Raw genomic sequence first — 14,881 nt, 5'->3', positions numbered from 1 at the left:
TCCTCAGGAATGGCAACGCATGGGGGGTATCATGGACGAAACAGTATACTCTGTTATGTCCATGGTACTGCTCATGTCTATAGGCGACGGCTACCACTTTCCATTAGGTGGGCCGTCAGCTTGTTTGCCATTGTAAGTTGCGTAAAAAAATCATAAAAATGACAGTGAATCATAAATGATAATTTAAAGGTACTTGTAAACTAGTTTATTTGAAAAAAGATTATTTTTATTCTACGCATATTATGTTGTCTGTGGTAATAATGAATTACGTGACAAAGCATACAGCATTTACAAGTTTAATTCACTTAAGTAAATATAGGTCAATGTTCGTCAAAAAATTATTTTGTAACCTGTTGCAGATATGTAAATATAAATTAATAAATGATTAATTTTATTTACTAATCAATTATTCATTCTAATATTCAATCAACTCAGGATACCAAGTCGAAGTTACTCCGCCCCATTTTATTGATCCAATTTCGGATACATAATTATAATGGCTGATATTTTTCGCCATCTATAATATCTATGAATATTGTTATATATAATAAAGGTATTAATACTAAACTGACAATATTATATCTTACTAAATCTCCATAGACCCACATAGTTGTAGATTGAACCGGAATATTTAAAAACTATCAGATCGAATAAATTAAATTAAGATTAATCGTAATGTTATAAAATATATTACCATCTACGCAATATAAATAAGACATTATATAAAGCAATACTTAACACCTATTTTTAATACATAATACAGTATATATTGGTTTAAAAATCGATCAGTATCAATATAAATGTATATAACAATCTATTTTTAGATACATTCATCATAAAATGAGAGACATATTGAAAGGACTCACCTCAACACACTCCCATCTCCAGAATAGCCCGGAGATATCTATTTTTAATGAAAACAAACTCCAAAAAAGGTTCAACTATTAAAAAAACTTAGTTCCCTTAAAAAAAAGTATTTAAAAATGTGTTGCGGGGCCGGCGTAGGGCGCGGTACTAACCTGGGAGGGAGTGGTGGGGATTCATCTCTATTGATCGGGAGATCGCGCAGCCTCCCCTGGACCGTGCTACAGCAGTTTGTGGTTGACTTTAAGAGGACGCATGACAGCAATATACATTGCTGGTTTGTTAACCGTTTCCTCCCATTATCTCGTATTCCCGTGAGGGTATGAATTTTCTAAGTAGTTAGGACATTTGTATCTTGAAAACTTTTTCCGGATTTAAATTTCCGAATTCAAAGTTAACGAATTCTTTTCTTACTATTACTATGGATGTGGTTTGTGTGTTTATTTGTTACCTTTAAGCGTCTTAACAGATTTACCAATCACCATGAAAATTTATATATATGTACTATACGTATATAGAATAAGAAGAACAGGCTTTTCCTCCAGTCAGTGAATATATTCCAAATTGCAGGTAAAAGCGAGTTCAAAATTAAAAAGTCTCAACCCTCAGTAGAGGTTCAATTTCAAAATTTCTTATAATCTTTTTTGTATGAAAAAATCACTGGACTGTCTGCTCGTTTGCCTCCTTAACAATAAAAAAAAACTGTAAAAAATTGTTCGATTTTTTTTTAAATTACCAGATCTTAGGTAAGCTTCGATATGAACTCTGTTAGATAAATAACACTATCCAGCCAGCATTGGATGCGGTACATGTGGAAAACTTCGCGAACACCTGTGCCCGATTGTCAACGCGCCTGCCTCTACGTCTACGAATCCACCTGGACGTTTCAGCAAGCGTCTCTAACTGTATTATTTTATGCACTAGGTAACAACAAATAGACAGCGGGATGAATTTATTAAAAATGATCAGCTTGATGTCTATACAATACCTTTTAGAAAACATTGTCATTAGTTCCTTGCGAGTTCGTCGCAATGGGTCAACCGACCTAACTTCATCTTCAAGTACCATAATTCATTGACGCACTGCCAGCATTTACCAATAGCACAGGTTGAATTACCTTTAATTTTTTTAATTTTAACATAGGGGACCAACGTGCATACAGCTTAGATAGTAAGTAATTCCCGCCATCTATAAGCACCTGCTATGTGGTTCCGGTACAGAATCGACCACCCCTTCCTTTCCCGTGGGTGTTATAAGAGGCGAATAAGAGAACTTAATGGTCTAGGGATAAGCAGCAACGTCCTTATTAAAACATCACCAAAACCTAATTGCGGTTGCCAATCCACCTGCCAAGTATGACAACTACTGGCTAAATACCTCAAAAGTCTATATTCAGTAGTGTACGGTTACCGGCTGATATCATAGACGCCTGCAACTTCAGAGTATTTACAGGTGTGTTGATGGCCTTTTAAGAAAGAATATGCTTTTTTCTTGAAAGTAAGCTAAAGCTAAAGCTTATAATATTTAATAATTATTTATTTTATTTATTTCGAATTAGGCACACCAACGGTATACATATTATACATAAATTAATAAAAAATTTTCTGTAGCATGCTGATATGCATACCTGTAGCAGGCGTACACAACATTGATTACAGATTACATGCATATAAATGTCATAATATAATAAATTACATATTCTTTATTACAAAATTCAATATTAATAATAATTATTAGAATTATTTATTAAATAAATCTCTAATAAAAAAAACATTTCTTTGTCTCATAATATTTATTTATTTAAATAACTTAATTGACCAGAACAAAAAGCGGACTTAATGCTAGTAGCATTCTCTACCAGACAACCTGTCTGTGGCAGTAAACAATTTTATAGTTTATCACAATTTTAGTTAGAATTACACAAGCTGAAGTTATAAATTCAGTTTCTCCAAGTCTTATTATATTCTCATCAAAGTGAGCGATCCGCAGCGGTTAACACAAGGGAGGATTTGAACCTAATTGTTCACTACAATTACATGTTTTGTGTCACGCCATTGCGGTAATCCTGACACATTGCTCTCTCTATCTACTTGTGTGTTACTAAATTAAGGAAGGCTATTTACATTAAGTCTGTTTTTTTATACTTTATTTACATTACAATAAGGTTATTTAAATTAATAATTAAATTGTTAGGTAACGTCTATGTGAGAAATATTTAAGAAATTTTAACAAAAAAATCATTAAGTCCGCTATATTTCATCAAAGAATGTTTGGTCTTCCATTTTAATACGACCTGTTCAGCTACCATAAAGCAGCCTCAATTTTTTTTACTTCAAACTTATTGAGTATTCTATTAACAAAACTGAACAGTTTTATCATATTTCTCAGAAAAGTCAGTTTCTTTTTGTGGCACACAACCTTAAATTATGCGTACTGTAAAATTTGTAATTTGTTGAGAAAATTTTTAAGGCAGTCATTTGTAGCAATTGAAGTGCATCACATTAGCTTCCATCAAAATGCAATTAGTGAACTGCGCTCGAACAATTACCTATATTGCCACTTACTGGATCTCTAACACAGTGTTTTTCAAACTTTTTCATGACGCGACCCCCTTATTGTGTAAAAATATTTTTCGTGTCCCTACCCCCCACGGTTTCGAATACGTATGAATTTTATTATTATAGTACAATTATGAAATCCGTACAGTTCTATTTATATTCACAGTTAGGTAACAATAAAATTAAATAAATAATACATAATAAAGTATCTAAAACAGCCATGTAATCGATGTCTGTTATAGATACGTCATTGTATTATTGATTGATTGATGTATTTACGGAACTGTTGATTTTTCACTGCTTAGCGACCTTCCGCGACCCCCTTGTAGAGGCTCGGGGACCCCCCAAGGGGTCGTGACCCACACTTTGAAAAAGACTGCTTTAACAAACTTAAGGACTTTGCTAGAGTTTGTTTGAACAAGTTCTCTTTAAACTTATTTATTCATAGAAACATTCAAGGCACGCTAATTACGCCAACCTGAGTGGGTAACTTCCACAACGCTTGCTCGGGCACCTACTAAACAAATTTCTAATCGTGGCGCGCAGATTCCTCTATTCAATGACGAAATTTATATCGTAATTGAGCCATCATTTTTCCATTAATTGAAAAAGTTTACCACACAGGTCACGATGACAACGCTTTATGGAGAAAAATAGGATCAAAGTTTGTATGGCAAAGCGCTTTTATTAAATGATAAATTGTATTAAGAAGTTTCTTGCGTTTCATTAAGTTTAATTTGTTTATGGAGGGCGAGTTTTAAAAATTACGCAAGTATTTTTAGAGTTTTGTATTAAAAAAAAAGTTGAAATTAAAACACTAATACACACACAAAACCTTTAATAGAATTTCATTATGAAATCCCGTATTATAAGATCATCATCAGTCATCATCATTTCAGCCCTTAACTGTCCACTGCTGGACATAATCCTTCCCCATAAGGGGAGCTTTTTTGATGGGTGAAAATGGTATGGTAACTCCACCCCTCCTGCGCTAACGGGATACGCTGGCGGAGCACCAGTGAAGGGTGATAGATGACAATGAAAACAGACCAGTCAGCCCATCATGATGAATTCATCAGGAATTAACCATGATAGTTTCCAGGGGGAACCGCGAGGAGGTCGACCTGGTTGGGTATATTGCTAGCAATGGGATTCTCTGTCTCCGTTACTAACAATCCCTTTCCCCCCATAAGGGGAGTTTTGACAGTAGTTGCCACTGCAGGCGGGTTAGCAACCGCAGTTAGGCTTTTAGAAATGTTTTAAGAGGATTGCTGCTAGCCATACCTTTACCATAAAGTTCCAGACACCTACAGAAGAGGGAGGGGTGGCTTATTCTATGCCGGGGCACACATGGCCATAATACAATCTGTCTATTACACATGGGGTAGATCTATCCAAGCGATTTTTTCCCCATTAATCCTCTTATTTTGTGATTAGACAGTATCCAAAATTAATCATAGTTTTATATTTAAATGACTTTATTGTATGATCAACCTTATACTTCGATGTATAAGGTTGATCATAGAGGACTTATCTTCTTTTACCATCCATTGTTATCTACCTTTTATCATCCATTGTTATGTATCACAAAATAAATGAAATAAAATTTTCCCTTATTTGTCTTTCATGTCTTCAGTGTGGACATAGTACTGGCTCGCATGGATCCATTAAAAACGAGGGCGACCACGCTCCTCTCGTGTGACAACTTTGACGGCGAGCTGAAGCCTTCGGCGGTATCTAGAGTGGTACAATTGAAGACATTTTCGCGATGTATCGTCATCAGAAATGTCTAATAATAAAACAAGGCGTTGAGCATTGCCAGAATGAAATACCTAATTTTGGATTATTTGTTTCGTGTTCGCGAATTTTTGATAAAATGAAAATGTTTGGGAAATTTTTGGGGGAAAGTAGAAAGAGTTCGGAGATCATCATCATATCCCAATCCCAATTACCCTTATCCCAATCATTTGGGGTCGGCGTAATACGATTTTATCCATATTACAAAAAGACTTGGTTTTTAGTTTTACGACCGGCCACCTGCCTGACATCAACCCTCTTTGGTTCGGAGATATTTGGATAAATTTTTTGGCAGCTGTGGTAATTGTAAACCATATAGAGGTAAATAAAATTTAGAAATGAAGGTAACAAAACAGAACATTGAACGAGATGAGGTCGGAAAAAGTAAAAAAAAACAGCTTTTATTTTTTCGTCATTCCTTTTATGATTAATGGCAAAACATAGTGAAAATAGAATACAAGTTTGTGATTAGATAAAAATAAAGGAACTCGTATCGATGTAAACAAAAAATATTTACATTTAGAAAAAAATTAAAAATCGATATCCTGCCGCCAAAAATTACTTATTGTTATTTCAAATATAAGTATTTACAAAAATAATGTTGTAGCGTATAATCATGTATATATATATATATATACGAGGTCTGTCCGGAAAGTTCGTATAAAAGTGTTCTGGAATGCGAGAAAGAGGAGTGGGGAGGCCAGGTAAGCGCAGGACCCCTTCCTTATGTCCCTAACAATGCTTCAGTTCTGGTCTGACCGCCGTGCGGTGCGAACTGGCTTGTCACGCCATCTGTGAAGTTACCTCTTAACGAAACCCCGTCGGCATGGAGCCCGCTTCCGTTGAAGAGCAGCGCGTCGTAATCAAGTTTCTCTCGAAACTCGGCAAGAATGGCCGTGAAATTTTTGCCGATCTAATTCGATAAGACATCCGGGGAACCACGAACAAAAAAATCAAGAAAATCCCGCTCAAATGTCAAGACAATGTTGATTGTTTTTTTCGATGTTCGGGGGATTGTCCATCAAGAATTCGTCCCTCCAGGCCAGACAGTTGATGGAAAATTCTACGTCGATGTGCTCAGACGCCTCAAAGCTCGTGTGGCACGAGTTCGTCCAGAATTGGCGCGAGAGGGGCGTTGGATTCTTCACCACGACAATGCCCCTGCCCACACCTCTCTTGTTGTCCGTGAGTTTTTGAGTAAAAATTCCATTACGGTGACCGAACACCCCCCCTATTCGCCGGATTTGGCCCCGTGTGACTTCTTCTTGTTCCCAAAAACCAAATTGGTACTTCGGGGGCGGCATTTGGGGGACATAAATGAGATAAAAAAAGCTACGACGGGGCAGCTGAGAAACCTACAACCAGAGGACTTTCAAGGAGCCTTCTCACAGTGGAAACGGCGTTGGCACAAGTGCATTATGTCACAGGGGGAGTACTTTGAAGGGGATAAAATTGATTTACCTGAATAATTGTAAAATAAAATTTTTAAAAAACTTTTATACGTACTTTCCGGACAAACCTCGTATATATATATATATATATATATATATATATATATATATATATATATATATATATATATATATATATCGGTCGCGTACAACGCGGTTTCAGAAATGTATTCTCCCACGAACATTCTGGTTATAGAATAAGCTCCCTGCCGTGGTTTCCCTAAGAGATTACAGCATGGGGTTCTTCAAAAGAGGGTAAAGAGGTTTCTTCAGGGTCGGCAACACACGCGTAATATCCCTGGTAGGGGGGGATTGTTAGTAATGCAATGCATGACTGGTAGTCCACCAGTCCCATTGCTAGCAATAGCCGACCTCCACTAGGTGCCCCCTGGAAATCATCGTGCTGAATTCCAGGTGCATTTATCACGATGGGCTAACTGACCTGCTCTTTCATTTTCACTTCTCATCCCTCACTGGTGCCCCGCCTATGTATACCGATAGCGCAGGTGGGTTACCATTCCATTATCATCCATTAAAAAAAATACCCCTGGTATTGCAGGCATTCATAGGCTACGGTAACCGCTTACCATGCCACCGCCATTTTCACTTCAGTATAAAAAAAGGCTATCCTTTTATGAATTAGTCCAGCGTCACGTAACGGGCCACATGCGCCCTAGTTCCTGCACCAGACCGCACCGCTGCACATCCCTTGATATCTGAAACACGTATTTTAGCATCAGGATTGTTATACCATACATTCTGTTAAAATACATACGTGAAATACATAGATTACTACTTGCTCTTCTATTGCCGTTGTTTGATTTATATAGTAATATTTCACGTATTCATTTATTGTATGTATGAATTTATTTATTTAATATATATATATATATATAATACCCGGGAATACAAAAAATTAAAATTAATAAATTAAAACCAAAATTATAATTAATTATTACCAAATTTTAGAATCCAAAATTAACAAATGACGTGTCGTTCTCACTTTTTGGTCAAAATGACTTTACTTAAATAGGTTGTGTACTAAGCTGTATAAGTTACTATAGTTTTTTTTTCTATCCCACGGGAACTTTTTAATTTTCCGTGATTAAAAGTATTTAAGATATTGATCGAGTATGTAAGATACTATCATGCAAAATTTCATTTAAATTGGTCCAACAGTTTCGGAGATTAGCCCGTACGAACAGACAGAGAAACAAAAAATTCGAACAAGATCTGGATGTGTTCTATTTCACTTCTAACATTCCCCTGACTCGGTTTTTAGCGTTATAGTTTTATTATATATATAGATAAAACCGACTTCCATCAAAAAATACAAATAAAAAACATCAAAATCGGTTTATACTTGTCGAAGAATAATATGTACCGCAGTTACCTCCGCCTGCTAATAAGCTCATCTCCGCAGTGAATTTTTGAAATAAATAAAAATAAAATAACATTTTAAGCTCAGTTTAAATATATTTAATTGTATATCATCAAATATTCCCAACACGTCCCCTGGACCCCGGACAGGTCAACTCGGGAAAGCAATTAGCGGCCGTGAGTGGAATTATGTTCCAAAATAAAAGAAATAACGCTCGACTGACCCTGGCTGAATTTAAAATTAGTAATAACTTATTTATTTTATATTTCGTGCTTACTGCGTAAATATTTTCTTCATTAACCGACTTCTGACCGACTGATATGGAGGAGGTTTTACATTCGACTATATATATAGATATGTAGAGCATCGACTTATATATATATATATATATATATTATATATATATATATATATATATATATATATATATATATATATACAAATTTAATGTACAAAAAAGTCTTTGCCTGCGTCTGTGTGTTTCACTTAAACTTTCTTTTAAACCACGCAACGGATTTTCGTATGATAATGGCGGAAAATAGGTCATCACTCATTTCGATATCGCCCATATCGGTCGGATATCTATTTTCGAATATGTTAAATATATATATATATATATATATATATATATGATCAATATATTATTATATATATTAATGAACTCACTGTGTTTTTGTCGTTTCCAACAATCGTTTTCACTTCATCCGGAAGTCCTTTTACTACAAATTAAATAAAAATTAACAAAAAGTATAAATATTAGAAAGCAGCAGTTGAAAGCCGCTTTGGCAAATTCTTTTTTGTCTGAAAAAATGTTAATATACGTACAGATTAGTCCTCTAGAAATCAAAATCTTATCAAAATCGATTCAGTAATTTAGATTTTACATAAAAATAACTGATTTTGTCACAATTGAAGTCAGTTTTTTTTTGTGGAACACAATTTTAAATTTTTTTATACTACTTAGAATGGCAAACAAAGCTAAACAAAGCAAAACAAGCTGACGGCCCACCTGATGGAAAGTGGTAACCGTCGCCTATAGACATGTGCAGTACCATGGACATAACAGAGTATACTGTTTCACCCATGATACCCGCCATGCGTTGCCATTCCTGAGGACTCAGGTGTTATTCTTCTGTACCCAGTAAATTCACGCCATATCCCATCCTTCAAACACAGCACTGCAAACACGAATGCGAAAAGCAAACGAAACATGGCAATCAAAACGAATTCAACAAGAATTGTTCACGATGGTTTCCGGGGGGAACCACATGGAGGTTGACCAAAATAGGGCATATTGCTAGCAATGGGGCTGTCAAACCCTATTGCTAGCAATCCCTTTCCCCCCGATTATTAGTATTAGGTAAACATAAAAAGTACTTAACGGATTTTTTAAATTATTTCACCTATAGAAAACTATTATCAGCGAGGGTAACTGGGTTGTACTTTCAAGACTATCGTGCGAAGCCGGGGCAAGTCGCTAGTACATCTGGAAAATACACGTGGATTTCTAATCGTATAATCTGTAAATTCATGGAACCTACATATCTCTTTACTCAGGTCGTACTGCATACAAAATAGCCAATATTGAATAGTGGTACATAATTTTCGAAACACCATTCCGATCTGATGGAGCGTCGATATTGCTCATATGAAAACGGCAGGCGCTGTCAATGAAACACGTGATCTACTTCCAAACTAGAATTGATTTGTAAGGCTACATACACCCTTAATAAAATAATGTATTTAATTTCAAGTTTTAATGAAATATCTACTGTATATACAACTATCCCTACTCTTTACTATATATATATATATATATATATATATATATATATATATATATATATATATATATATATATATATATATATATATATATATATATATATATATATATATAGTAAGAGTAGGGATAATATTTATATTATTATATGTATCACATCTCCTATATTTAGAACTAACAAAATTTTAATATGGTTACATTATTATGTTTTAAACGAGTGCCAGCTAATCTAAACATTTTTACAAAATAAACATAAGTCGAAAATTTGTTTTGCCTGTAACAGTCACGTTTGACGGGCGCATTAGCAACCGCAGTTAGGCTTTGGTGATGTATAAAATGGAACGCTGCTGCCCACCATTAAAGTTTTTTTTTTTTACAACATAGAATGGCAAACAAGCTGACGGCCCACCTGATGGAAAGTGGTAACCATCGCTTATAGACATGAGCAGTACCATGGACATAACAGAGTATACTGTTTCGCTCATGATACCCCCCATGCGTTGCCATTCCTGAGGACTCAGGTTTTATTCCTCTGTATCCAGTAAATTCACGCCATATCCCACCCTTCAAACTGAACACCGACCACAGCCATGCAAACACAACTGCTTCACGGTAGAAATACGAATGGGACAGAGGTACCCAAGCAATCGACTTTTGTACAAAGTCTCCCTTTGGTGAGAGTTGTACATTATACAAATTGAAAATAGTTTCCCTCTCTCTTCGTCCTCTTCATTCCTGAAGGTCGTGTCCTTGAAAGGTGTCTGTTGCCTCTTTTATGATGTTATTCCATTTCGCACCGTCTTCAGCTTCTCGCAAAGCAGCTGTAACTGACAATCCCGTAACGGCGGTTACTTGGTCCGACCATCGATTAGGCGATCGTCCGCGTGGTCTCTTTCCCTCTATCTTGCCTACAACCATTAGTTTGTCCAGATTGTCGGACTGTCGTCGAGCAACATGACCGAAGTATCCGCGTGGTCTCTTTCCCTCTATCTTGCCTACAACCATTAGTTTGTCCAGATTGTCGGACTGTCGTCGAGCAACATGACCGAAGTATCCAAGAATCCTCCGATAGCAGACTGTCGAGAGCCTATCTTATATGCGGAATTGCATCCGGATAGATATATTCGTGCGAAAATAGTTCAACAAATGTGAAAACTATACAAACGCCCTTAGAACGCAAATCAGCATAGAAAGTAATATGGCGACCCACATAACATCCTTAGATGAAATGAAAAGGTGAATTGAAGTTTTATTGGGGCACCCGGGGCCGGGGGAACTACCACAATAGCTCTCGAGCCCTGAATGTGAACACTGGAGTCAATAGGAAGAAGGATGCAGCCTGTTCACGTATCCGGCGTGTATAGCTTGCACTAGAGATCCGTGCCGTAACTTATAGCGGGGTTTCAATGATTATATTATTATACATATTTTTTTTTACTATTATACTTACATATACTTAATATTAATGATTATTTTCTTTAATGTTTTATTCTGTTAATTTTCTTAATTATACAATACCTACTTGTACAACAATTAGTCCATTACCCTAATGTTGTCTTGAAAACATTGCTCTCAGCAATAAGACCGCCTTACTGTACTTATACAATTGTATCTTTATATTTATTAATTGTCTTGTTTTTTTCCCCTATATTGTATAATGCAAATAAAGTATACTCATTCATTCATTCAATATATCATTACGTCTTATATAGATAGAGCATCGAGTGTTAAAAACGCTTGAAGATACATCAGTTAGTGGCTAATACATTTTTTTAAATCAAAACAAAATCGAGTCTACTGCCTCTGTCAATATTTTTAGTATGGTATATGTAGTATCTTATCGGTAATATTAGTAATTTAAAATTTGAAAAATATAGTGAACAATTTTAAACTGACGAAATAACTGTGCATAAACATAAACAAAATAAAATAAATAAAAATATTTTATAATAAAAAAGTCTTATTGTTCTTACTATTTGTAAGTTTTTGTAAGTATTTTTCACCGGTTTCAGAGATGTTTCCTCCCACGAACACTCAGGTTGTGGAATGAGCTCCCTGCCGAGGTTTTCCCAAGAGACTGTAGCATGGGGTTCTTCAAAAGGGGGGTAAAGAGGTTTCTTCAGGGTCGGCAACGCACGCGTAATACCTCTGGTATTGCAGGTGTTCATAGGCTACGGTAACCGCTTACCATCAGGTGGGCCGTATGCTTGTTTGCCACCTCAGTGGTATAAAAAAAATTACATATATGTATCACATCTCCCATATTTAGAACTAGCAAAATTTTTTATCGTGCCTCCCACCAAATTGTTTATAATTACTCCTCTCCATCCAAAGGTTGCCTGGAAGAGATCGCTCTTAGCGATAAGGTCGTCCATTGTTTTCTCGCTGTGATTATTTCTTGTAATTGTTTATATCTATAATAAGTTTACTATTGTAATCTTTTGGAGGAAACAATAAAGAGTATCTATCTATCTATCTATCTATTTGATGTTTGTTTATAGATTTTGTATCCTATTGTACAATATAATATTTTTTTTTCTGACTTATCTTTATTACTAAATTAAATAAAAACAAGACTATGCAACGACAATAAACAAACACGGATTCGTGCGAGTAAAACAGCGGGAAACAGTTGGGTACACTGTTGTTTATATCAAAACAAAATATACATGAATATTTGAAATATTCTCTATTTGACCTTTTATATTTAATAATATCATATTCGTATCGCCATTACATTCCATGGAGCGAATAGATTTGCTCACAAATTGCTGGGCTTCCCGGATAATCAAAATGCCATTCGCATAAAGAAATAACAAATATTTTTTACCAATAATAAAATGAATGTTTTTTCGTGGATATTTTCTATGAAAGGGTCTCATAACTATGTTTCATATTATACAAAGACTCAAGGGTGACCTTAAAAAATATTGCGATTGGCTTGTTTTTTCTTTTTATATTAATTTTATATGGCAAATGGCGACTTGCCTGATGGAAAGTAATAAATAAGCTTGTTTGTTTACGCTTTGGAATCCCTAGTGTAAGATTAACACAGATTTCCGTTCTGTTTTAACGTTCACGATGAAAATGTGTATTAAAAAGATAGCTGCGCCTCTAGCGGACGATTTCGTAAACTTATATTTCTAATTAAGTTATCAATGCACTAGCAATATCCCTCCGTTTCGCCAGCATGAATTACTAAATTAAGCTTCCTATGCGCTGAGTTTTTTTTTTATAAATGATAATAGAATGGTAACCCAGCCTGCACTATCGGTTTACACTGGCGGGGCACTAGTAAGGGATGATAGGTAATGATGAAGCAAGTAAGTTAGCCTGTCGTGATGAATTCAACAATAAATCAATCACAATGGTTTCCAAGGGAATCCGCGTGGAGGTCGAGCTGATAGGGTATATTCCTAGCAATAGGACAATCTCTATTAATAACAATCCCTCCTCCCCCCCATCTCCCATGCGTTGAGTTAGGATATACCTACCCGTGTACGTAATTTAATTCAAAACTGTTAAGTAATTCTTGCATGAAAGAGTAACAAACATTAATTTATCCATTCATCCCTAGAAATTTCAGCATTTACAATATTCATTCATCATCATCATCATTTAAGACATTATCCGTCCACTGCTAAACATAGGCCCACAGACAATATTTAATAGGAGACATTTTTTTTTATACAACTGACAATGGCAAACAAGCTGACGGATTCCAGACAATTTATCTTTTTGAAGACTAGGCAGCATGGTCTCCGACCTTAGCCTGTTCCAAACGGAACAAACGTACTAAAAAAAAAAAAAAACAAGCTGACGGTCCACCTGATGGAAAGTGTTAACCGTCGCCTATAGACATGAGCAGTACCATGGACATAACAGATATAGAACAAATAGTCAGTAAAACTCTTATCAAACATGATTCTAAGAACTCCTTGTTAAACTTAATTTAAGATATAATTAATTTTTTTCAAAAAAAAACCGACTTAAAAAGTTCTAAAAATTATAATTACTACCCCAACTCCATCCTTGTGACCGGGATATAGTACGTGTATACCAAATTTCATAGTAATTGGTTTACATAATGGTGGAAATTTCCATCACAACATTGAATGCCCAAAAATTATATAAAAGACCAATTTCACTTTAAGTTGATCGTGTCTGGATACCTTTTTAATGTCCATTGCAGAAAAAAAAACATAAGTGTCAAATTAATTTTTTTAACCATTTTGAACATGAATGGTATCATCTTGATTTACTTTACCACTAAAAAAATCATGCAAAGAAGGGTTAAGTTATTAAGCCTCTATAAGGTAATCAATCAAGCAAACTCACTTTTATATTTATAATTATATTAGAAAGGATATTATTTAAAATACTTGTACTTTGTTCCGCTGTAATATTTCTCTCTTTTTTTAATACGCCAAAAATTAAGTGAATAAATTAAAAATTATATGTTTATTATATTATTTTATTAAAAGAATTATGGATAGCGAAATTTAAAATTAGGACTCACAAAATTAGTAGGATTTCGATTAAAATACATTCGAAATACATATTCTGTTTTGAAATTTGCAACAAAAAACCAAACGGAACCCAATTTGTTAATAAAAAGAAAAAAAAAACTGACAAAGATATAGACAAATGTTAATTGTTAAAATTGGTTTCCTTTTCATTTAAGAGTTTCCTCTTGTCAGTGCATTAAATTCATGCATCTTCTTCCAGCCAATTTTAACCCAGGCCATATCCTTGACCTCCCTATACGACATGACACCAGTTGTTTAAAAAAAATTGGTTACAGAAAAAAATTTAACTACCTCAACGCATGAACAATACGTAAAAACCACAAGTGTTACACAAGAAGTTATTTAACTGGCCGGCCATTTCTTGAAGACATATTTCAAAACTACACTTTCTAAGAAATACACTGCATCTTTCGAATCCGGGATAAAGACGTTTATTCATAATAGTATGTTATTAGTTAAGGCATTGACATACTTAAGACATTTCGTCAATATTCTCATGTTGAAAATGAAATGGTAAC

At 34.9% G+C, this 14,881-nt stretch overlaps 1 protein-coding gene across 7 annotated transcripts in view; it reads right to left on the bottom strand.

The window, feature by feature from the left end:
- Positions 1-1,016, bottom strand: part of LOC113513386 (glutamate-gated chloride channel) — a 49,573-nt gene extending 48,557 nt beyond the window's left edge. For all 7 annotated transcript variants that reach the window (XM_052900706.1, XM_052900722.1, XM_052900700.1 and 4 more), the window contains exon 1: positions 867-1,016. The gene's annotated coding sequence lies outside the window, so the exon portion shown is untranslated. The remainder of the gene's footprint in view (positions 1-866) is intronic.
- Positions 1,017-14,881: the final 13,865 nt, after the last annotated feature.

The sequence above is a fragment of the Galleria mellonella genome, unplaced genomic scaffold (genome assembly GCF_026898425.1).
Source record: "Galleria mellonella isolate WM207_F2 unplaced genomic scaffold, CSIRO_AGI_GalMel_v1 utg1267, whole genome shotgun sequence".
NCBI lineage: Eukaryota > Metazoa > Arthropoda > Insecta > Lepidoptera > Pyralidae > Galleria > Galleria mellonella.
Note: the sequence above shows the minus strand (reverse complement) of the source record. Positions and strands in the feature narration are given on the sequence as shown.